Genomic DNA, 25,765 nt, shown 5'->3' on the forward strand with positions numbered 1-25,765 from the left:
ATTAAATTTCATGAACTCTTTTTCAGGCTTGCAGCCCAAATTCCCCTTCTCTCTTGGCTTCACGGCGCGGGCTTCTTGACCACCATGTAGGGTCAGCAAATTCCGCCGAACAAGCCGGAGCTTTCCTTCCCTCCCGGAGGAACAAGACACTAAGAAGAGGTTCCCAGGGGAACATGCAGTGGGAGTCTGGGCCGCTACGTTGTGGGGTGGTGTAACCAGGGTTTGTCCAGAAAAAGACACAGAACCCGCAGGCCCTGGAGGACCCTGAAGATCACCAGGCCCAGTCTGTTCTTCTCCCTAACCAGGACACTGTGGCACAGACAGTGTAGGGACTGGCGAAGAGACACAGTGGGTGGCAGGAACGGGGAACAGAAAGCCAGAACCTTCTAGATTCTGAGCTGCTGGGCTTTGCGACATCCCACATAGCTTGGTCCCGCCTTTCAGCCCCCCAGGGTTCACTCGAACCGCCTCCGCGCACCCCAACAGCAGAGACGTGCAGGACTGACTGGTGCTTCCCAAAAATCTTCTCGGACTCAGTGGCACACCTGGGACTGCCCGAATCTGTGCCCTGGTCCCCGTTACTGTTCCTGCAGGCTGGAAGGGGAGCCTGTGAGTTGACCCAGAGCTGACCGGGAGCTGCTGGGACCATGGCTAGGGGTTGTGACGTGACCTGGGCCCCGGGAGGCCCTGAGGGAACTGGTGGGTACTCTCCAGCACCCCAACCCCAAAGGGCAAACAGTCATGATACCAATCACCAACATCCTTTGATAAGACCTTGGCTACTCATTTATATTCATTTAAATTCCATCCACACACTTGACACAGCAAAGCTGAATTCTGTATCTAGCCCCTCGTGGCAGCAGTGACGGAAGGACAGAACTTGTTTAGGCATCGTTTCCTCGCTCCCTCCTTAATCTCCACTCGGCTTTTTCCATCCCCTGGGCCTAGTTTCAGGGGAGCCAGCATCTTCCGCACCAATGCACTGCTTGGCCCGGCTCAGAGGATTTGACGCAAACCAGGACTGGGGCCCTGGCCGACAGAAAATTCTTAGAGCAAAATGGCTGTTCACCAGCGGCGGGTATGTTCTTAGACCCTCCAGCTGCCCGGGCCCTGCTGGGAGAAGGCCTCGGGCCTCCACCTCCAGCAATCCTCTAACACCTCCTCAGAGCTTTCCGGAGAGAAGGGAGAAGGCAGGGAAGCTCTGGGTGCCCCCGACAAGTTTAACCCCTTCCTTCTTTGGCACACACTTCACAAAAGAAGACACCAGGTGAACAAGCACGCAGAGACATATTCAAGATCGTCGGTGATAAAGAAATGCGCATGAACATGATTTTTAAGCCATCCTACCAGCAACGCTTCGTTTTCCAAAGCGGGGAGGCCAAACCTCCAAAGCTGGGAGGGCTACAGTCAAAGCAGCACCTCCCACACCGGAGGCAAGGGACGCGCCACCCTCGGAGCGGCTCCCTCGGCTCTTCTGTAATCTCAGCAAGAACGTGCTCACTGCACATAACGCTGAACCTGCCACGGGCACGAAGCAGACCCACATCCGTCCCTGCAGCAGCAGCCTCGGCCCAGCCTCAATCCCACTCCTCCAAGGGCGCGCCAGGGAACAGTAGGACGCGGCCCTCCGGGGCTTCCCTGTGCGCACACACACACGCACACACAAACACACATGCACATGTATTACAGCAAAAGTGAGATCGTGCTGTCAACATTGTGTTACGCCTGGATTTTTTCAGTTACTATATCCAGGGCCTTAGCCCTGTCGGTATGCAGGGATAAGCTGCACCTCTTTTTGAGGGCCGCTTCCACGTTTTCTCTAAACATTCCTTATAGATAAAGACTTGGGTTGTTTCCATTTTCGTTTTTCTGTGTGTGTTTTTTTTCTCTTTTTTTTTTTTTTTTGAGACCGAGTCTCACTCTATCACCCAGGCTGGAGTGCAGTGGCACGATCTCAGCTCACCACAACCTCTGCCTCCCGGATTCAAGCAATTCTCCTGCCTCAGCCTCCCGAGTAGCTGGGATTACATGCGCCCGCCATCAAGCCCAGCTAATTTTGTATTTTTGGTAGAGACGGGGTTTCACCATGTTGGCCAGGCTGGTCTTGAACTCCTGACCTCGTGATCCACCCACCTCAGCCTCCCAAAGTAGGGGGATTACAGGCCTGAGCCACTGTGCCCAGCTTCATTTTTCTGTAAAGTCAATAATATCACATTGAACTTCTTTGTGTGTTCACGTCTGCACACAATACACCGAACCTGTGTGTGCACGTGTGTACAGGTACTGTGCATCCCTTTAAACATTCCCTGAGGCTTGGCGTGGTGGTGGCTCAGGCCTGTAATCCCAGCACTTTGGGAGGCTGAGGCAGGTGGATCACCTGAGGTCAGGACTTTGAGACCAGCCTGGCCAACATGGGGAAACTCCGCATCTACTAAAAAAAAATAATAATAAATTAGCCGGGTGCAACGGCCGGTGCCTGTAATCCCAGCTACTCGGGAGGCTGAGACAGGAGAATGACTTGAACCCAGGGGGCGGAGACTGCAGTGAGCCGAGATCACGTCACTGCACTCCAGCCTGGGCAACAGAGCAAGACTCCGTCTCAAAACAAAACAAAAAAATTCCCTGTAGGCAAGAATTGGGATGTTACTCATTCCACTTTTTTGTAAAATAAATAATATGACATTGAACTTCTTTGTGCATGCACATGTGTGTACACGTAAATACTGAACCTGTGTCATCCACGTTTGTGCGGAATCCCTGTGTGTGTGCACAAGCATCCACCCCGAGCCTCTGCGTGCAGAGCTCCAAGCACAGACGTGTTCATCGAGGACAAGCGGGAAGCCGGGAACAGCTCCATGTCCATGGAAGGGGCATGGGCAAGTGAAATGCTACGTCCCTCACCAACAGGCCGCTGTGCAGGCGTGAAAGCCAGTGGCCGTTCAGAAGACGTGGCAGCGCGGGAGGGGTTTATGGCAGGGCATGAATTGAGAATGGCAAGACAGACCGTGTAATCTCAGGGACTCTCAGCTGGCCCAACCCCAGGAAATGCAGTCGGTGTGTCTTAGGAGGTTGAGCGCACATTGCAGGGCCCAGGGGCCCCTCGGAGGGGCTCCTGTCCCTCTGCACCAAAGCTGTACACCGAAGCTGTCAAGGTGACATCATTCACAGAGAAAAACCCAAACTAAACCACATGGTCATCAACAGGAGTGTGGACAACCTGGGGAACAGCCATGGAGACAGTGTCCGCCTATTGGAGTGAGCACCTGCAGCACCTCAGGCACGGGGAGCTGAGCCACCGACGGCTACAAAGACGGGGACGCTTTCCTAGGGCTCAAAGCAAGGCGGAATGGAACGGTGCATTGTTGAGAAGTGCACATGTGTGCAAAGCCTGCTTTCGGAGAGCGAGGAAGTGCCGCCCACGGCATTCCGGAAGGTGGTTCCTTCTGGAGACCGGGGCACGGAACGACCAGACTGGGGAGGAAGGAGTGGAGCACTGGCCTCCTAGGAAGCTCTAGTTCAGACACAGGGGGCGCTGGGTCACGGGGTTCATTTATGATTGTGTTTCATGGTTTACATGCTACAAATATTCTTTGGCGTGTATCAAATATGACAAAATTTTTAAAAAAATTTAAATTTATTTAGAGACAGGGTCATGCTCTGTCACCCATGCTGGAGTGCAGGGGTATGATCTCGGCTTACTGCAGCCTTGATCTCCCGGGCTTAAGGGATCCTCCCTCCTCAGCCTCCCTGAGTAGCTGGGACTACAGGCAGGCACCACAGCACCTGACTATTTATTTTGTATTTTTTATAGAGATGGCGGGGAGGGCGGGTGGGTCTCATTTGTTGCCCAGGCTGACCTTGAACTCCCAGACTCAAGCCCATCCTCTTGCCTTAGCCTCCCAAGTAGCTGGGACCACAGGCATCTGCCAGCACGCCCAGCCAATTTTTCAATACTTTTTTGTAAAGATGGGATCTCACAATGTTGCCCAGGCCTGAAGTGATGCTCCCACCTCAGTCTCCCAAAGCACTGGGATTACAGGTGTGAACCACTGTGCCTGGCCTAAAATCAAAAAAAAATTTAAACCAAGAAAGTGAATTTTATATACAGCCTGCCTGTCTACAACTCTGTAAAATAACTTAGGCATCGGAAGCAAAAATAAAAAATAAAAGTAAACACAAGGCTGAAGGAAATACACCAAAAAGTTAACGATGGTGAGCTGGGTATGGTGGGGCTTCACACCCTTCTTTTGTCTTTTCCCTATCTCCCAGAATTTCCTTAGGAGCAGGTGCTACTTTTATAATTAAAAAGAAAGAAAGAAAGAAAGAGAGAGAGAGAAAGAAAGAGAAAGAAAGAAAGAGAGAGAGAAAGAAAGAGAAAGAGAGAGAGAAAGAAAGAAAGAGAGAGAGAGAAAGAAAGAAAAAGAAAGAAAGAAAGAGAAAGAAAGGAGGGAGGGAGGGAAGGAAGGAAGGAAGGAAGGAAGGAAGGAGGCAAACAAAAGCCCTCCAAAACATGGAAAACAGTAAAGGCAAAAAAAAAAAAAAAAAAAAAAAAAAAAACAGTTAAAAAGAGCAAAAACCACCCTCCCCAAAACAAAAATAGCCCCAAGCAATCCCTCCATAGGATCAACAGGGAACTAAGACAAGCAGGTGAAAAGACCACACTGAAGTCAGACCTCAGATCGTAACAGAAACAAAAAGCAGGTCCTAAGGCCTCCCTCTGGCTCCCCCTCACCGGCCCCACCATCCTCCAGCTTCGGACACAGCCCTGCGATGGAGCTGGGGCTGTGTTTTGGGGGCTGCGTTTTGGTGGTGACGCGGCACTTCCCAGGGCTGCTGTAATGAAGGACCACAGACCAGAAGCTTGAAAACAACAGAAATGTATTGTCTGGCAGTTCTGGAGGTCAAAGTCAAGGTGCTAGTCGGGCCGCGCCCCCTCTGAAGGCTCCAGGCAAGAGTGTTTCCTGCCTCTTCCAGCTGGAGGTGCTCGTCCTGGATCCTGGAAGCCCCCAAGCCTGTAGCAGCATCGCTCCCATCTCTGCCTCCATCTCCCTGCCCCTCCTGTGTCTGTGTGTCCGTCCGTGTCTTTTGAAGACAGCCGTTGGATTTAGGGCCACCGTAATCCAGGAAGACCTCAACTGGATCCTTCCCTTGATCCCATCAGCAAAGACCCTACTTCCAAAGAAAGTCACACTCGGAGGTTCTGAGTGGCCATGAATTTGCGGGGAAGGGAGTCACTATCCAGGCCACGGCAGACACAGTTCCCTGAAACTGAAGACGTGTTTACTCACTTTTTTTGGACAGGGAAGCTCGGCCGTGGGTGCGAAGCAGGACTGCCCCCCAAGGCTAGGCAGGTCCTCGAGGAGCATCTCCCAGTCAAGTCTCAGCGGGCACCGGCCTGGCACTCACGCTCGGGGTGGGGGGCATCCCAGGCCCTGAGACTGGTGCTGGGTCCAAGGGTCCCCATCCGGTGGCAGCCATTCTGCATTGATCTCCACTTGCTTTTCAAACATGCAATTCTCATAAACTGTGCTAAATGCCATTTAGTAGCTAATTAACTTTCTGTGTGAAGACCTCTCTAATTGCGCACACTCCCCCCTCGGCTGGGTCCTCAGGGATGCCCAGCTGTCCTAGGGTATTTGTTCTGCTGGCTCCCACCTCGCAGCCACAACTTCAATCCCCACAACAAACTGCCAATCAAGGCTGTGGAGGTCAAAGGGGACCAAATCAGGGGCCCTCTGCTACTACCAAACTCTCCCGGCAAAGCTTAATTTAAATAAGAAAGCAGAAAGGTTATGAAAAACCATTTTTCCCAATGAAACTCTTCTGCCAGGCGGCATAAGGGGCGCGGTCCTCTGCTCTTCAGAACGGCTGGTGTCTGCTTTGAAAGGTCCCGACTAGAATCTGTTTATATTTTGACTGCACTGGCATCTGCCATCCCTCAAACAGAGAGATAATCAGGAAATAAAAGCTTTTGATTAGCAGCTGCATGAATCACTGCAGTGCCAATTTCCTCGTGGTCCCAAAGTGCGGGAGGGAGGGCAGGAGGCGGCAAGCATGGGTGCTGGGTCCACCTCACCCACTTGGGGCAAAGCCATCTCTCACTTTATTCACTGGTCTTGGACTTGGGGCCCCAGGTCTATATCCCAAGGCCACGTTCACTTCATAAACGCAAGGTGATCTCTGAGCACCTCCTAGACAGAAGTCTGGGCAGACGCAAATGTGCAGCATTTTAAAGCAAAGCTCCAGAGTGGATTCCTCAGTGCAGTATCGTCAGCGTTGCAGTGGTGGGTAAGAGGCCCCGGGATTATTTTTGGAGGGCCCCTCCCTGCAGAGCAACCACGTGAGGACTCCCTACCCCAGGACCTTCCACCAGAAAAGGCCAAAGAGAGACCACACGTGCCGCCCCCTGCCGAAGCCTGGCCTTTGAAGGATGAACGGCAAGGGGTATGTCTGCCCTGACAGAGTGACCAGTACCCGCAGCACCCGAGTTCTTTGCCTCTTATTAAAGGGCAGAGCCACCATGGTGGGTGAACGGGCTTCCTCTCGGAAACCAACATCCTGGTTGGGTTTTCCCTTCCAAGGAAGGCTCTACACACCCGGCCCTCCTCAGAGCCTCAGCCCGCAGCGGGAGACGACACCTCCGATCAGGTCCACGGGAAGATGTGGGTGAACGAGAAGCCTGAGGCCGGGCCGGTGGGAGGGCGTGATGCACGGGTGGAGCTGGACTGCGGTCAGCCGTCCCCTCGCGCCCTCCGGTCTCTGCTGCTGTGTTTACTCGGCTCCCTTCCCGGGATGGCCCTGTAGCAAATCCATCTGGGATATGTTTTGTTTCCACAGAGGGACCCTGAATTTTGAGGTGGGGCCACAGAACCTCCCTTGAGAGCCACAAGAGATCAGGGCCAGGATGGGTCACGGGCTGTGCCCAGTGTCGCTGCCCAAGGCAGAACTGGCTGCCCACCAGGGGCAGGAGACTGGATGGTCTTTCCAGGCCCTCATCCCAAACTCAAGCATTGGAGAAAATTGTTCCAGGGCGTCTCGGTCTGGGTGGGAGCGGGGAATAAGCATTTCTTTAAGGAATTTTTTTTTTTTTTTTTCAGACTGGGTCTTGCTCTGTCACCCAGGCAGGAGTGCTGTGGTGACATCACAGCTCACTGCAACCTCCGCTTCCACCTCCTGGGCTCAAGCGATCCTCCCACTTCAGCCTCCCGAGTAGCTGGGACCACAGGTGCATGCCATCACGCCCAGCTAAATTTTTTTATTTTTTATAGAGATGGGGTCTCGCTATGTTGTCCAGGCTGATCTTGAACTCCTGGGCTCAAGCGCTCCTCCTGCCTCGGCCTCCCAAAGTGCTAGGATTACAGGCATGAGTCATCATGCCTGACCTATTTTTAAACCAGAATAAGCAGGTACAGAAGTTTGCTTGGTGACCAGGAGTCATGACTCTTTCCGAATGAAGGTGGGGATGGGGGTAGGGAATGTCCCCATGAAGGTAGCCCCTGGCTGGGCATTTTCCACTCCCAGCCACAGCCTCCCTCTGCGGGCAGAACCCTGGGTGCTGCAGGGAGCTGGTTCTCAGGGAAAAGGGAATTAAGTCAGTACTGGGAGATTTGGGTTCCACAGAGTTTAGGGGCTCCTACAAACAGCGGCTTATGGGCTGGTGAGGAATTTCCCATCCTGAAGCTTTTAAAGCAGACAAACACATGAGTGCTGGGCGGGGGCGGGGTGCTGGGAGATGCAGAGGCTCAGAAAAACCCTCCGAGGCTCTCGGATTTTACGCCTGCATGAGATTTCGAGGGAAGAATCCTAAATGTGGGGAAATGAGGTTGCCCAGCAATTCTGAATGTGGTTTAAAAAAAAAATTAGGTGGAGGAGAATGAGACGATATTCAATATTTCCTTCTGATTCAAACGAAATACTTCTAAGTTCTTCTCTGTGAAAGCGTGTGTGTGTTTAGAAGGGAGAGGGGGATGATAGCACGCCCTGCCAGAAGCCGTTTTATTTACTAGTTTGGATGCTTCCCCTGACGCCTACCTGGGAGGTGCTTGCCTGGCCACCAGCCAGGGCCGTGGCTCCTTGGCAAGTGGGTGTCCGCCGAGCCTTTGATGCACTCTCCAAAGTCACAGAGCAAAACAACACGCTGAACAAACACCACCACCCTGAAAAGTCACCAGCCCATGGGCCTCTCCCTGGCTCCAGCTGTGGCTGATTTACCCAAACTGAAACATTTTCCTTTTGTCGACTGTAGAGAGCTATGAGTCAGGTCCAAGCTCCACTGGGCGTGTGCCCAAGGGGCAGAGGGGGCAGGAACCGGACGGAGGCTGCCCAATCATAAGACCACGGCTGAAAGTCAAACGCGCCCAGAGTCCACAGTCGACCACCTCCCGCTCGGCAAGCCAGGGTCCTGGTGAACGCACGTGCCTGCGTTCTGTACCAAACAATTGTCAACACACACCAGCAACTTAACAAATCAACTCCAACAAAGGGGGAAAAATTAACATTAAGGGCAAAAAGACTTTTTCTGGAGGGTCCTATGCACCAGATGTTGGCTCTTTAATCGGCAGTCCACCTCAAAGCAAAACTTAGAAGGCCCCTGCTTGTTTTATCAGTTAGAGCCACAGAAAATCGAAGTCCAACCCTGCTAAGCATGGTGCTGTGTAGCCCGGCCAGCCCCGTGGAAGTCCTCAGCCTGGTCCCGTCTTCTGGGCTCTGCTGGGCTGGACGGTGCCACCCTCCCCAACCCACACCTGCCCGCCGGCCCCAGGCCCTCCCTCAGGACCCAGCACCTTCAGTCCTCCTGCCGAGGAGAAGCCTTTCATCAGTAAAAGAGAAAACGGCTTCTCCAGAGGAAGTTTCTTAACTTGAAAAAACACCATGATTAGGGAAACTCCTCCATCGTCCAAGATACAAACACAAACTCCCAAACACCTGTCAATCCTTCTCAGGGCTCCACATGGCCCAAAGGACACCCCAAATGTGGAGGACCACTCAAGACCCTCAAATGCAGCACCGTGTGCCCCCTGAACAGGGATCCCCACATTCGATGAAAACAAAATTGGCCAGCGCAGGAACTTTTGCCCATGACTTAAGCACAGCAAAGTCCCCAAAGCCAGAATCCCTCCCAGGACCTGCCCGACGGGTTTTATCACTGGACGCATCAAAGCCCCTCTCACTGGTGGTTGGTTCAGCACAGCCCTGGGCTTCGGGCCTGCCCTGCTCTGACAGCTCCCACACTGTGGCCTTGATCGGGCCCTTTTCCACTCTGTGCCTGCTTTGAGTAACAGGCTCCCACAAAAACACTGTGCTGGGGTATTTCCAGGATGAAAAGCTACGGTTTGCTTTGCCTGCCATGGACAGAGTCATAAATACGAGTTGTAGTTGCCTCTTCCCAACAGTCTGGCATGGCAAACCGGCCTTGTGGAGTTCGGAATTGTTCTAGATACTGCTCATGTATTCTCCAGCAGCTCTAGCTGGTTCTGCCCAGATACCTGGCAATGCCAAAGGCCGAGAGGCCAAGACACTACAATCTTTGTTCAAATACACGAACATCCTCAAATACACGAATGTCCTCTCTGCACAAGCAGAGCAGCCTCAGCATCGGCCCTCGCAAGTCCCACCAGAGAACGGTATTGAAAAGATGACTGGGGTCAAGGGGTGGGGAGAGGGACCCACTGTACCCTCATGGCCACTCTAGCGCCAGCCCTTCTGTAATGACCCCCTCTGGATTCCCAAAAGTCAGCCAAGGGGTCCCCACCCTCCTGGGGTGGCTGGGGTGTTGCTGCCCACCCCCAGGGGCAGGCCTGTGTGCAGCATCCATGCCCAGAAACCTGTGCTCAGATTTCCCAGTTCCCAGAAGACAACAGGGAGAGTCTATTTTTCTAAGCTCACTAGGCAAAGTGTTACTTCCTGATCTAATCTTGCCAGGCTCTGGAAGCTTCCGTCAAGGTTTTCCCACACTCCATGTCAGGTCTCTGACATGAACCAGCTTTCAGAGTCTAACGACTAGATTTGACTTTCAGCTGCTCGGACGGAGGCTTCAACTCAGCCTGAACAAGCCGTGTGGACAGCAGCCGTAGCTCTCACAAGGCGTGTGCAGTGACGGGTCTCGGGCGCCCAGCCAGCGAGGGCCCGGTTCCAGGTGGTGGGAGCCCACGCCCCCGGCCAGCACTCTGGCCACAGCGCAGCACCTGCCCCATGAGAGCCTCCTGTTACAGCCCGGGCAGAGGTGAGCCTGGGCAGCCACCTCCCACATGATTTCCCAATGCTTGAAGTTCACGACCAGTTGTTGGGGTGGGGACAACCTACACAGGCTTACAGACCTAATCCAAGAAGTCAGTTCTGAAAAGGCTGGGAAAACGTGCACCAGTCTCACAGTCCCAGTCACCTTAAAAGATCTTAACTGATTTTTCCTTCTCTCTGTTTATTGTGGTAAAATGTCCATAACATAAAATTCACCACCTTAACCGTTTTCAACGTCGAGCTCAGTGGCATCATACCATTCCTATTTTTGTGCAACCATCACACCACCCATCTCCAGAACTCTCCTTCTTCCCAAACTGAAGCTCTGTCTCCATGAAACGCCAGCTCCCCAACGTCCCCTCCCTCAGCCCCTGGCACCCCAATCTTTCCCTCTCTGAGCCTGACAACTCCAGGGGCCGCACACAAGTGGAATCACACAGATTTGGCCCCTTGTGTCTGGCTCATTTCACTCGGCGTAACGTCCTCAACTCATCCGTGTTGCGGCGCGTGTCAGAATTGCCTTCCCAAGGCTGAACGTTCCACTGGGTGTGTGTGGAACGTGTGTGTGAACACACCGCGTTTCTCTAGTCACCCGTCGGGGGAACTTGGACGCTTCCACCATGGGCTACTGTGGACGGTGCTGCTATGGGCAGGGGTGGACATGTATCTGAGCTCCTTCTCTTTATTTCTGACACTTCTATATAACCATGAATCATCTATGAAATAACTTTGACAAGCAAGAGGTTCACAAAGTAAATTCCAGACAAGGCCGCCCTGGAGACCCAGCTGGGCTGTCCCGGGGGGGATCCCTGCGTCCACACCGGGAGAGCAGGAATGACACAAGGCAGGCTGCATCTGGCTGTGTCAGGCCTCCCACCCATCCCATCAGCCAGGCATCTCTGCTTTGGGGCCAGAGGTCAAACGTGTCTGGGTTCCGTGTAGTCTCAGGGGAGGCTGAGGCTGACGCGACGTGGGGTGGGGTGAGGTTGTGCTGGAGGCTCTCCACCTCTCCACCCACCAGACATCCAGAGAAGAGGCGGAAAGTCAGCAGGGAAGGCAGAAGGCTGCTAAAAGTGGACAGGATGCAGGAGTGGCGTCTGGCTGACCCTGACCAGGGGGACCTGGCCCAAGTGAGTGTGCACCCCAGCCCGGCCCTCAGAACTGCTTGCAGGCACTTGCTAGTTAATATCCACCTGATTTAGGATTCACCAAAATCTGCTTGGAAGGAGGCAGGGAGGCAAGAGGGAGGTCAGGTGGGGAGGCGCGCCTGCAGTGCTGCCCTCCAGCCACAGGCAGGTGGGGGTGGGGCGGGGCGGGGAGGGGAGGGGGAGGGCGGGGTGTGCACCGCAGGCAGCGGCCAGCCCTGGGCTGATCTAGGGGAAGCCTGCCATCTGCTGGGCACCGGGATCCCTCCTGGAGCAGGAGTGCCACCTCCACGCAGATGGAGTTTGCAAGGGGCGGTGCCGCCATCTTCACAGAGGCTCCGGGCAGCTGGCGGGGGTGGGGGGATGGTTGGGGGGGCCGTGTTGGCCAAGCCCCATTCTGGGGTGGGAGAAAACGAGCAACACTCTGCAAAGGGCCGGGGGCCTGGTGGCCCCCCCATCCTCGCCAGACCTCAATGTCCTGCGTACAAGCCTGTCCCCGGCCGTGGCCACCGGCTGGCTTGTGTGCTCCGCCTGCCGGGAAGCGCTTTCCCCCTCGTGGACCCTACAAAGACGCCTCTCTGCAGGCTCCCCTCATGCTGCGGGCACACAATGCGTCCTTTCACCCGGGGTGGGTCTGGCGGAGGCGGCCCCTCCCGGGGGTGCCCCCCGCTGGGCTCCTGACCCCACACTCCGCTGCTGTTCTTGGCCTGTGTAGACCCGTCCCTTTCAACCGCTGTCAGGAAACTGTGTGGACGAGGAATCCCTGCTGGTCGCGCTGAAGGCGCACGCCCGAGACCATCTCTCTGCGTCTCCTAGAAGGGGAAACCGTGACCCACATCAAACTGTGGCCGTTGGAAAGGTGAACACACGGAGCCTGGGGCCGGTGGGGCCAGGGGGTGGGGTATCCTTGCACCCGATGTCACTTGACACCCGTCCCGGCAGCCCGCCAGGCTCGGAGAGAGACCGTAGCTACCAAAAATAATCCTCCCAGTGTTTAAATATTTACAGAAGCAAGACAGATCCTGATGCCTTTACAATCTACTGGAGTCTGCCCTAACCGCCAGTCCGAGGCTCCCAGGAGAGGCCATAGCGACCACCCACCCGGTTTTCGGGGTCCCAGGTCGCCTCTCCTCTCCCTGTCCCTGTCTGATATATATCGCAGGGCTCCTCCTCCGGTGACCACATATCAGCCACTAGCCCTCTCCCTCCTTCCAGAACATTCCCACTTCCAACTCTTTGCTCTCACATCACCCCAGCCCCAGCACCTACCTTGAGACAGCTCTTTCTGCTCCAGAGCCCCTCGGGGAAAGCCTGCTTTCTCTGCAGAGCCTGCACCTCATTTTGGGAACCAGTGAACAAAATGTAACAGGAGGCATTTGTCCATGTAACCCCATTGTCCATGTAACCCCTGGGGCTGGTCTCGACCCCACTCCCCTCCTGGGGACACGAGGGTGAGACGGTACAGTACCAGGCCAACACCAGTCCCAGCGGATGGCACAGAGATGGGCACTGCTCTCAGGGCCTGTCCAGATGCTACTTCTCATGACAGTCTATGGGGTGGGGAGCACTAGCGCCAGCCCCATTGTGCAGAGGGGAAACTGAGGCAATGAGGGTAATAACCCACCAGCACACAGCCAGGCAGAGCTGGGATGTGGCCAAGGACTTGGCTCCAGGCTCCCACACTTAAAGATCATCTCTGTCACCACCTGGGGGTAATAAGGTCAGGGATATGCCCCAGGCCACCTGCTTCCACCAGCCAGTCCCTTTCAAAGGGCGGAGGTTTCCAGAAGTGTGGCTGAGTGTCTGTCTGTTCTTGATGGTGAGGGAACCTTACTTTCAGGTCCCCAAAGCAGATTCCCTGAGGCCAGGAGGCACTTAGGTGGACGGGCACCAGGAGCCCTGTGTCCTCTGCCTTGCAGGTGTTTAGGGAACATTGTTTAGACTGGAAGGAAGAGCCACGTGAAAATGCCCTTTCTGTTTACTCTGCTAGGAAGGATATGAAGCCAAACAGAACCAGCTACGGGAGTCTTTCGACCGCAAGACAAAAGGTCCTTTGCCCCCACTACCTGCAACTTTTAGGGAAGATTTCATCAGGTGTTGGGTTACATTGCAACAGCCAGGCGTGGGTCCCCAGAGGTACGGTGTGAGCTCCCCGACTCACCGGGAGACAGGCGCTGCCACATCACTGCCTCTGGGCGCCCGTGACCTCATGCTCAGAGCTCTCAGAAGCTCACGTGGCCTGTGGGGCCCCTGCCAGGGCTGTTGATGCAAGAGCTGGGGCTCGGGAGCCTCCCAGGGGCAGCTCTGTGTATTCAGAGCAGCTCAGGCCCTCGAGAGCACCAGGAGCCCCCAGCCCCCGTGCAACCACCGGCCGGGGTTGCGTCAAGGCCTCCCGGAGCAGCTGTCATGGTTTGTGAGCTGCGGTGGAAAAGGCTGACAAGTTTCATTTCCCTGACCTTGGACAGCCCTCCTGATGCAGGGAGCGCCCATCCCTGGGGAGCACTGCCTCTCCAGGAGCCTGAACTTCCTTCTTTTTGGTTCAGGAGGTTTGAGGCACTTATTTCCTCCCTGTCCTGACAGTTTTACTAGAAAGGTCAGCTTTTTAAAGAGCTGTCAGTCCTTCGGAAGACAGTCAACAACAGCATGGTTTAAGACAGCCCACCAGATGCACTGGCTCCGCCCACATCTCTTTAGAATCCAGCTCCCTTGGGGGACATACCTGGCTGCTGACTTCTAGAATCCCAGCTCAGGGCCAGGGGGGTGCCAGGGCTGCGAACCCCCGACAAGAGGCAATGAAACCCCTCGTCCTAGAGGCTGCCCAACCATCAAGGACAAAGGAAGAGGGAGTCCATGAAGAAGGGCTGGCCAGAGAATATTTTCTTTTGTTTTGTTTTGTTTATTTTTTTATTGAGACGAAGTCTCACTCTTGTCCCCCAGGCTGGAGTGCAATGGCGCGATCACGGCTCACTGCAACCTCTGCCTCCTGGGTTCAAGCGATTCTCCTGTCTCAGCCTCCCAAGTAGCTGGGATTACAGGCGTCTGCCACCACGCCCAGCTAATTTTTGTATTTTTAATAGAGACAGGGTTTCACCATGTTGGCCAGGCTTGTCTTGAACTCCTGACCTCAGGTGATCCACCGGCCTCGGCATCCCAAAGTGCTGGGATTACAGGCGTGAGCCATCGCGCTGGGCCGAGAATGTTTTTTCAAAAAAGCAGGTCGCCAATCTGTGTAGACTCGTGCTGGCCAAGGCAGTGACCCCAAGCCACATGTGGCATCACACTTGAGACGTGGTCTAGGTGTAAAGTACACGTGAAATTCCCAGGACTTGGTAAACAAAGAGAATGTAAAACACTTCCCATCGGCGGCCGTGTATACTGATCCCACATAGGAATGATACTATTTTGAACAAGCTGGGTAATTTACAAAAATTTTCACCTTTTTGTTTGTTTTCTTTTTGTTTTTTGACATGTAAAAATGTAGCTATGGCCGGGCACCGTGGCTCATAGCCTGTAATCCCAGCACATTGGGAGGCCAAGGCAGGCGGATCACCTGAGGTCAGGAGTTCAAGACCAGCCTGGCCAACGTGGTGAAACCCCGTCTCTACTAAAAATACAAACATTAGCTGAGTGTGGTGAGGCACTCCTGTAATTCCAGCTACTCCGGAGGCTGAGGTAGGAGAATTGCTTGAACCCAGGAGGCGGAGGTTGCAGTGAGCTGAGATCGCACCACGGCACTCCAGTTTGGGTGACAAACTGAGACTCCATCTCAAAAAAAAAAAAAAATTGTACCTATAAGACCCACACAAATATGCCCAACTGATATTGGACAAAAGATCAAAGCGCCTCAATGAAGGAAGAGCAGCCTCTTCAACAAACGATGCGGGAGTCATTGCACATCCATAGGCAATAAATAAATAAATAAACCTCGACCCCGTAAAACTTTTAGGAAAATAACAGGAGAAAACCTTCAGGATTGGCCGGGCGCAGTGGCTCACGCCTGTAATCCCAGCACTTTGGGAGGCTGAGGCGGGCAGATCACGAGGTCAGGAGATCGAGACCATCCTGGCTAACACAGTGAAACCCCGTCTCTACTAAAAATACAAAAAATTAGCCGGGCGTGGTGGTGGGCGCCTGTAGTCCCAGCTACTCGGGAGGCTGAGGCAGGAGAATGGCGTGAACCCGGGAGGCGGAGTTTGCAGTGAGCCAAGATCGCGCCACTGCACTCGAGCTTGGGCGACAGAGCGAAACTCCGTCTCAAAAAAAAAAAAAAAGAAAAAAACTTTCAGGATCTAGGACTAGGTCAGGAGTTCTTGAGCTTGACATCAAAAGTATGATTCATAAAAGGCACAACTCATAACCTGGACTTCATCAACATTAAAGTCTTTTGCTTTGTGCAAGATCCTGTTAAGAGGATGAAAAAAAGAACTACAGACTGGGAGAAATATTTGCAATCCTCATATCTAGCAAAGGACTAGTTTCTAGAATGTATAATCAACTCTCAAAACTCAGTAGTCAACAAACAAAAAATGGATTAGACGATGTCTCTTTGTCTCTTTGGGTATCTGTCTTCATTGCAATGAATCGTTTGTATACATTGTTTTATTACAGTCACAAAAGAAATCATGTATTAACAGGAATAAAAAAGCAGGTTATTACCTGTCACTAGAACAAAATTATCGCTTCTGGTTGCCACAATAAATCATATTATGACTTTTTCCAAAATCCTCCAACCAAAGGTTGTCCCCATAAGCCTTTCGATACATATTATTAAGATATAAGATGCTTAAGAGACAAAGAGATCTTCCGCCAAAGAATCAGATACCTGGATGGCAAATAAACACACAAAAAGATATTCGACATCACGAGCCATTAGGGAAATGCTGATTAAAACCACAATGAGATGTCACTACACACCCATCAGGATGCTTAAAAAAAATAATAGTGACAACCCCAAATACTGATGAGGATGTGGAGAAACAAGGCACTCGTAAATTTCTGGTGGGAGTGTAAAACGGCCCAGCCACTCTATGCAACAGTTTAGCAATTGCTTTAAAAACTAAGCACATAGGCTGGGAACGGTGGCTCACGCTTGCAATCCCAGCACTTTGGGAGGCCGAGGCGGGAGGATTGCTTGAGCCCAGGAGTTCGAGACCAGCCCGAGCAACATGGCAAAAACCCTGTCTCTATTTTTACTAGATAAAAAAAAGTATTTTAAAAAACTAATCACACAATCAATCCACATATGACTCGGCAAGTGCATTTGTGGGAATTTATCCTAGAGAAATGAAAACTTAGGTTCCAACAAAACCCCACACATGAATGTTCCTAGTAGCTTTATTCACAGTCGCCCCTGAATGGGAAGCCATGGTTCATGGCCATCAGTGCGTGAGCGCGTGGACCGTGGGGTGCTGCTACTCAGCAGTAAAAAGGAACAAGTTCTTGACACACAGGACAGCTTGGATAGAGCTTCACAGGATGATGCTGAACCAAAAAAAGTCCATCTCAAAGCTGACATCATGCAGGGTTCCAGTTATGTAAAATTCTTATGGAGGAGTGGTTGCCCTGTGCCAGGGCAGCGTGGAGGAACCCTGCGGTGGGGGAGTGATTCTGCGTCTAGCTAGTGGTGGTAGTTGCCGGAAGCTACATGTATCCCAGTGGCACAGGATTCTAAACACACAAGCACAGATGGGTGCCTGTAATACCCGTGAGACCTGTGGACTGTACCAACCTCAATTTCCTGGTTTGGAGTGTGTACTATGCTTCTATGCAGGATGTCACCGGGGGGGGAGGTGGGTGAAGGGTGTACAGGGCCTCCTAGTACTTTTTTTTTTTTTTTTTGCAACTTCCTGTAGTTACTTCGAAATAAAAACTTTTAAACGTGGCTAATAGAAAATTTTAAATCACAGAGGTGGCTCACGTTACATTTCTATTGGGCACGGCTAGCCTAAACCAGGGGATCCACAAACCGTGGCCCGAGGGCCAAATTGAGGCTGCCCTCTGCCTCTGTACAGCCCATGAATGAAGACTTTTTTAAATGAATAGAATTTCTTTTTTAGAGCGATTTTAGGTTCACAGAAAAACTGAGCAGAGTACAGCGAGTTTCCCCTCAATGTACACACTTTCCCATACCATTAATGTCTTGCATTTGCATGGTACATTTGCTGTAACTGATGAGCCAATATTGATACATTATCAGTAATAACTGACGTTCAGAGCTTCTACTAGGTTCACTCTTGGTGTTGTACAGTCTATGGGGTTTCAGAGACGCAGTGGCAGGCGTCCATCATTGCAGCCTCACACAGAATAGTGTCGCTGCAGCCGGGCGCGGTGGCTCACGCCTGTAATCCCAGCACTGTGGGAGGCCAAGGAGGGTGCATCACCTGAGGTCAGGAGTTCAAGACCAGCCTGGCCAACATGGTGAAACCCCGTCTCTACTGAAAATACAAAAATCAGCTGGGTGTGGTGGCGGGAGCCTGGAATCCCAGCTACTCAAGAGGCTGAGGCAGGAAAATCGCTTGAACCCAGGAGGTGGAGGTTGCAGTGAGCTAAGATTGTGCCATTGCACTTCAGCTTGGGCACAAAGAGCAAAACTCTGTCTCAAAAAAAAAAAAAAAAAAAAAAAAGACAAGAAAAGAAAAGAAAAGGAAAAAGAATAGTGTCGCTGCCTTTGGAATCCAGTATCTGCCCATTTATCTTTTTCTCCTCTTGAGCCCCCAGCAGGTGTTGATCTGTTTACTGTCTTCACAATTTTGCCTTTTCCAGAATGTCCTAGAGCTGGAATCATGCAGCTTGCAGCCTTTTCAGACTGGTTTTTTTTTTTTTTTTTTTTTTTGAGATAGGGTCTCACTCTGTCACCCAGGTTGGAGGGCAGTGGTGCAATCTAAGCTCACTGCAACCTCCACATTCTGGGCTCAAGCAATCCTCCTGCCTCAGCCCCCCAAGTAGCTGGGACTACATGTGTGAGCCACCATGCCCGGCTAATTTTTGTATTATTATTATAATTTTTTTTTTTTTTTTTTTTTTTTTTTTGTAGAGACAAGGTTTCACCATGTTGCCCAGGCTGGTCTCCTGAGCTCAAGTGATCCACCCGCCTCGGCCTCCCAAAGCGCTGGGATTACAGGTGTGAGCCACCGCACCCGGCCCAGATTGGCTTCTTCCACGTAGCAATGTACATTTCAGCATCCTCCACATCTGCTCAAGGCTTGACAGCTCATTTCCTTTTATCGATAAACAATATTCCCTTGCAGGGAAGCGCCACCGTTCGCACATCCACCCACCACTGCAGGGCATCCTGACTGCTTCCACCACGCCCGTATGAATGAAGTGGTTACAAACACCTGCGTGCAGGTTTCATGTGAAGGATGGTTTTGAACATTTTTAAATGTTGAAAAAAATCCAGAGGAGAATATTTCACAACACATGAAAATTATATGAAATTCCACTTTCAGTATCCTTAATAAAACGCGAATGGGGCTGGGCGCGGTGGCTCACGCCTGTAACCCCAGCACTCTGGGAGGCCGAGGCGGGGGGATTACCTGAGGTCAGGAGTTTGAGACCAGCCCGGCCAACACGGCGAAACCCCATCTCTAGTAAAAATACAAAAATTAGCCATGTGTGGTGGTGGGCACCTGTAGTCCCAGCTACTCGGGAGGCTGAGGCAGAAGAATTGCTTGAACTCAGGAGGTGGAGGTTGCAGTGAGCCAAGATCACACCACTGCACTCCAGCCTGGGCGAGAGAGTGAGACACTGTCTCAAAAAAAAAAAAAAAAAATTAATGGAACACAGCCATGCCAATTAACATACATTGTGTGGTGGCTTCCATGCTACAAGGGCAGAATTGAAAAGCTGCAGCCAAAACCATTTGGCCCCTAAAGCAGAAAATACTTGCTGTCTGGCCCACCTGCCAACCCCTGGAATAGACAGTTACAATTCCCAACTTTGAAAGTCCAGGAAGAAAACCAACCCAAATGATAACGGCAACACCAGAGGGATCAAAGATCACAAATATTTCCCTTCTGCCTTTCCCCCAAATTTCTTTTCTTTTCTTTCTTTTTTTTTTTTTTTTTTGAGATGGAGTCTTACTCTGTTGCCCAGGCTGGAGTGCAGTGGCGTGATCTCGGCTCACTGCAACCTCCACTTCCTGGGTTCAAGCGATTCTCCTGTCTCAGCCTCCCAAGTAGCTGGAATTACAGGCATCCACCACCACGCCTGGCTAATTTTAGTACTTTTTAGTAGAGACGGGGTTTCACTATGTTGGCCAGGCTGGTCTCGAACTCCTGACCTCAGGTGATCCGCCCGCCTTGGGCTCTCAAAGTGCTGGGATTACAGACGTGAGCCACCAGGCCTGGCCACCCTCGAATTTCTAAAATGAACACAATCTCTTTTGTCTCTTTGGAAGCCCATTTCTACAGTGTCTTTGCCGGGGCCCCAGCAACCTGTCTGGGACTCCTGACCAGACTCACTCGCTCAGCTCTAGGGGTCGATGAGGCTGGGCCATGAGGAGCAACTGACATGACAGAAACAAGGAGTTTCTCAGGGCCCTGATGTGTTTGGTTTTTTGCTTTTTGTTTTTAACCAGAGTCACTGCTCAGCCATCACTTGTGCTGGAGGCTTGAGCTCTGCGTCACCCTTTCCTAAAACGGGGTGATGACCACACTGATGTCGGGCGCTGTTTCTGGGATTCAGGTTGGCACCCATAGAGCATATGCCGCGGTGAACAGTGCTCCCCCAAGATTCGTGTCCACACAGAAGCTCCCAATGTGACCTTATTCAGAAATAGGGTCTCAGCAGATGTCACCAAGATAAGACGAGGTCACCCTAGATTTGAGTAGGCCCTATCTAATGACTGGCATCCGTATGAGAAGAAGAGAGGGCACACAAAGGGACACACCCTGTCCATGTGGCAACAGAGGCAGAGGTCGGAACGATGTGGCCACAAGCCGAGGAATGCCTGCAGCCACCCAAACCGGAAGAGACCAGGAAGGACCCTCCCCTAGACCTTCCAGAGGGAGCGTGGCTCTGCAGACACCTTGATTTTGGACTTCTGGCTCCAGGACTGTGAGAGAATACATTTCTCTTGTTTCAAGCACCCAGTTTGTGGTCCTTTGTCACAGCAGCCCCAGGACACTGATACGAGCACGTCCAACGGGGCTGGCAACTCAGTCAGGTACACAGTGATGATGACTGTCTGTCTGCCCTGTACTGAGCCCTCTGTGCAGAGCTTTACACGCACGGCCTTCCTGAACCCCCACAATGCCCCCACTTCACAGAGGAGTAAACTGAGGTACAGAGTGGTTCAACACCGTCCAAGGCCACCCCCTGGGGGTCTTGAGTGGGGCTTGGATTCACAGCTGGGCCTCTGACCAAAGCTCACTTACAGGCCTTACCCAACCAAGCCCGCCAGCCCCTTCTCTGCCTAGACATCATGTGTGAGCCAAACAGCCACGCCACAGTTGCACACCAGAGGGCTGGGCACGGTGGCATCCCAGTCGAATTCTTTGGCAGCCCCTCCAAGCTCCCAGAGCTGAGGGGCAGCCAGGGAGGGGACCAGTGCTCGGCTGGGCGCCTGCTTGGCCTCTCCGCCTGACAGTGAGACTGCCGGGGTGAGGCTATGTCCTGTGGCCATTTCTAGACTGACTGTGGCCGCACGCCAGTTCATGGGGCTCGGACCAGCCAGCTGCCCTTCCCGTAACAGCTTCCCTCAGACCCCCGGCATCGGCCACTGTCTGGGTGCAGGCGGAGCAGCTGGTGGTGGCCACCTTGGCTTGGGCGGGGGGGAGTCTGGGGGAGGGAGGAACGCCACACAGAGCCTGCCAAGTGCTACAGAAACAAGACGAGATTAGTCTGAACGACACACAGAACAGATTGCAGGGTGTCGGGCAATGGGATGTTTTAAAGAAATAAATCTCAGCTCCCGGTTACAGAAGCACAAACAAACCCAAACAACAGACCTTCAGGAGCTGCTGGCTTCCCGGCTGCCAGGCTGCGCTGGGCCCGGAGGGGTGGGCGGGGGTTCCTGGAGCATCCTCAGGGGGCGGCGGGCGCTCTCGGGGTATCCCCGGGCGCCCTGGTTGGCCCACGACCGGGATCGGGGGTTTGATCCTGAAATTTGGGAGGAATGGAGGATGCAGCCCTCCCAGCTCCTGGCCATCCCACCTCCGAGGTCTCTCTGGGACCCAGTTGTCCCTCCCCTGGGTGGCGGCAGCTCCTGGACATCTGTGCTGCACCTGCCCCTGGTCCCTGCTGCTGCTGGAGTGGCCCCTAAGACACGCACGGCCCACCCTCCCCGCTCACCCCTTGCCCCCTTCCCTGCTGTCTCCTGCCCTGGACCCTCTCACATGCCCTTCCCTCCACCCCCCGCCTCCTGCTCCCTTCCTCGTCCCCTGCTTTGTGTCCCCCTGTCTCCTGCTCCGGGCTCTGATTTGCTGGGCAGCTGCTGCGCCCCGGAACAAAGACGGGAAGGGCAAAGCGCGTCCTGATTCGTGTGCCACCGCTCACTTCTTCGCCTACCTCCAGGAGTTTCTAACCCTCCTCGGGCTTGCCTGGAGGGTTGGGCAGAAAAGGAGCGGCAGGAAACGCAGAAGGGATCCGGAGCGAGCAGAGCTTTGTGAGGCCAGGGCGACACCCCCAGGGCCTTCCGTGGGAGCTCCTGCAACGATGCTTCCCAGCACTGGGTCCTGGCCCACCGAGCGCACTGGCTCTAGCTCATTCTCAGAGACTGGACTCTTCCCCGAGAGCCTCATTTCTGTCCTCTGTGCCGTGTGGGAGGACAGGGGCCATTACACCAACGATGAACGATAACGCCGTTAATAATTCAGCCACTGCCGCTGATACTCGGTCGACAGGGAGCCTTTTCCTCCTAAAGGCAGAAAGCACTTAGATGCCGTTTATTACTGCCTCGCATGCCCTGCGGGGTGGGCTGGCACCTGCCAGGGAAGCCATGTGAGGTGGGGAGCAGCCACCCCATGGGGTCTGCTGTCCAAGCACTGGCCAGCTCCAGGTGAACCCTTGTGCCATCGCCCCCATGACAGGGGCCACCCTGAGGGAGTAGAGGGGCCTTGTCTTATCATCTCATCTTTCCCCCATTACTTTGGACAGAGAGTTTTTTGGGCCTGTCCTGCTGGGAGGGTCGCTACGTTTCTAGGGTCCACCTTCCATCCTCCCAGGAACATTCCGTGCAAACCTGTGCTGTCAGGCATGGAGGCCTCACGCTGTGACCACCAAACTTCACATTCATTGAAGATAAAGAAAGACCAAAGTCCAGTTGCTTGGCCACATCTGCTGCATTTCTAGGGCGTGGTGGCCACACACAGTGGGGCACAGGCACAGGACTGCGTGCACTGCAGGACGCTCTGCTGACGGCGCTGGCCCAGGCACTGGGAGGACCCTGTGAGGAAGCACCCGGGAACGGTGGCGCACGTAGGGAACACCACGCGGCCTTGATAGGAGCTCTCCAGAGAGAAAGCTCAGGTCCCAGCAGGGGTCACAGAGAAGAAAGTCTCTTCCGCCTGCAGGTGGGCTGGGGATTCAGCAGGAGAGAGGAGAACATTCCAGCTGCAGGCAGCAAGGTGGGAAGCGGCTATGCTTGGGGTGAAGCGCCCAGTGTGTGTGCAGGAAAGGGCAAGAGGAAAGTGGGAGGGCAGGGGGTCCCGGCAGCACCCCTAGGTGGGCAGCACATTGCTCCTGGCCCTTGCCCACCTGTGGCCGCGCCAACCCGCTTGGACTGAGTCTGACCTGGCAGGAACTGCATGACAGAAACCACAGTAACAAGTGGCCAAACTCTAAGGCCAGGCCACCCAGCCCATCCCAACACCCAAACGCCATCTTGCCTAGGCTGGCCACCCCGGGAACGCATGCCGGGAATGACAAGAGGACCCAGGGAGAGAGAGAACGAAACACTCACTTTCCCAGGGGGAGGGCCCGCTAGCGGCACGGGACCCAAGGTGGCAGGCCGGCGGCACTGGTGTCACTGGAAGGACCTCAGTGACCAGCTCGCCCTGGAGGCCTCTTCACTAGTTAGCAGCGTGCAGCGCAGTGGGAGATGCTTAGCGCCCCCAAATGTGCAGGTTCTCCCCTTCTGTCTATTTTTATACATTGGTTTTCATTCTAAGCTTAATATAATCACAGAATAACATTTTTGAAAACAGAAAAGTAAAAAAAAAAAAAAAGTGCTCATAACCACACTAGGCTAACACATGGGTACACCTTCCTCTCAACCTCTGCCATCCACTGCCGTGGCCACTGACCACAGGCGCTATTCACATTTATATTCATCAAGGCCGGGCATGCGGCTCATGCCTGTAATCCCAGCACTTTGGGAGGTCCAGGCAGGAGGGTCACTTGAGCCTAGGAGTTTGAGACCAGCCTAGGCAACATAGCAAGAGTCTGTCTCTAAAAAATAAAATAAATGAACGGGGCATGGTGGTGCATGTCTGCAATCCCAGCTACTTGAGAGGCTGAGGTGGGAGGATCGCTCGAGCCCGGGAGGTGGAGGCTGCAGTGAGCTGTGATTGTGCTGCCGCCACCGTATGCCGGCCTGAGCAATACGGTGAGACTCTATCTCTAAAAACGAAACTTAAAAACATTTTAAAATTAAAAACAATTTTATTAATCCGTATTATGTAAAATTAAAAATTCAGTTGCACTTGCGCCATTTTAAGGGTTCAAGAGCTGCATGAAGCCAGTGGCCGCAGTGCGGGACAGCGCAGACCTGGGTTCTGTCTGCCCTGGCAGAAGCTCTGCTGGGCAGCCCTGCCCTGAGAGCCTCATCCGCACCTCAGGCCTCTTCACAGAGTTTAACTGCAACGTGCAGAATCATAACCCGTTTCCTGCTTTGCGTCTGATTCACTGTAAATTTCCACACTGCAACACTGCATGGACCATTTGACAGTCCTTGTCAATACCACATCTTCTCCTATCTGGCAGCACCGAGCTTCTGAACGTTTTACGGGTCACAGACCTTCTGGGAAGTCAGATGGTGCCTCCTCCTCATACAAAAAAAAGTGGGGTAAGATCTCAGGGGCTCGTGAGCCCAGGTTTGGAAACTCCCTGATCCAACAGAGGGACCTGAGAGGGACCTTAGTCGGTCCACCTCCTCTGCCGTTGGATTCTTATGTTCTGCTCCTTTTTCCCCACTGTAAGGAATACCACGATGAACATCTTCATGCAGAAGCGTTTGTCTTTCTACTTTTATTTTCTTTTGAGACAAGGTCTAGCTCTGTCACCCAGGCTGGAGTGCAGGGGCACCATCTCGGCTCACTGCAACCTCTGCCTCCCAAGTTCAAGCGATTCTCGTGCCTGAGCTTCCCAAGTAGCTGGGATTACAGGCATGTGCCACCATGCTGAACTAATTTTTGTATTTTTAGTTGAGATGGGGTTTTACGGTGTTGACCACGCTGGCCTCCAACTGCCAACCTCAAGTGATCTGCCCACCTTAGCCTCCCAAAGCGCTGGAATTACAGGCTTAAGCCACGTGCCGGCCACTTTGGCCTTTCTATCTGTAATTTGGATTCTTTCTTAGGATGAGGTCCAGAGGAGACATTTTCACTTATGGAGCAGAATCTGGTGTTTTTGTTGTTTTTGTTTTTGTTGTTGTTGTTGTTGTTGTTGTTTTTGACAAGGTCTCACTCTGTCACCCAGGCTTGAGTGCACTGGTGCGATCATGGCTCACTGCAGCCTCCACCTCCCAGGCTCAAGCAGTCCTCCTGCCTCAGCCTCCGGAGTAGCAGCTTGGATTAAAGGTGTGCACCACCACACCCAGCTAATTTTTTTTTCTTTTTGGTAGAGACGGGGTCTCGCTATGTTGCCCAGGCTTGTTTCAGTTCTTTATCCAGGTCACCAATGCACATCCCCAGGGCAGGGTCAGTGGACACGGTGCCAGCCCCATGGCGCCCCGTTATTCCACACCCTCACCCAACTGGCCTTTTAGGCTGGACGGTAGCTTCCAGCACAGAAACCAAGGGCAGGATGACCAGTCGCGCTTGGTGGTCACCCTCCCCAGCACACCCGAGAGCCTTGCTTTCTGACACTGAGGAGGGCACAGGACCAAGATAGCCCAGGGCTCACCCCCGGCTCGGGGAAGCTCAGGGTCTTGGGGTCTCAGGGCGGGGAGGCAGGACGACGCATTGGCGACAGCAGCTCTCCGTATCACCCCATCCCCCAAGTCAGCCTCGAATACTCACTTGGTCAAGGATTTCCAGGCCGTCGCTGGACTGGGGCCTGGGGCCTGGGGCTTCCAAAGGAGACCTCTGGGTTTAGTAGGTGGGCTCACCTTCCAGCATGCAGACCCCACCTGGCCATACTCTACAGGTAGCACACGAATGTGGGCAGCCCGGGGGACACTGCCATTTCTAACCCCTAAGCTCTTCTGTGAACTACTTGCCAAA

General features: G+C 53.3%; 1 protein-coding gene across 5 annotated transcripts in view; it reads right to left on the reverse strand.

Annotated features, from left to right (window-relative positions):
- Positions 1-25,765, reverse strand: part of TBC1D16 (TBC1 domain family member 16) — a 96,635-nt gene that overhangs the window by 40,737 nt on the left and 30,133 nt on the right. The gene's annotated exons all lie outside the window — the stretch shown is intronic.

This window comes from Pan troglodytes, chromosome 19 (assembly GCF_028858775.2).
Source record: "Pan troglodytes isolate AG18354 chromosome 19, NHGRI_mPanTro3-v2.0_pri, whole genome shotgun sequence".
In the NCBI taxonomy this organism is placed as follows: Eukaryota; Metazoa; Chordata; class Mammalia; order Primates; family Hominidae; genus Pan; species Pan troglodytes.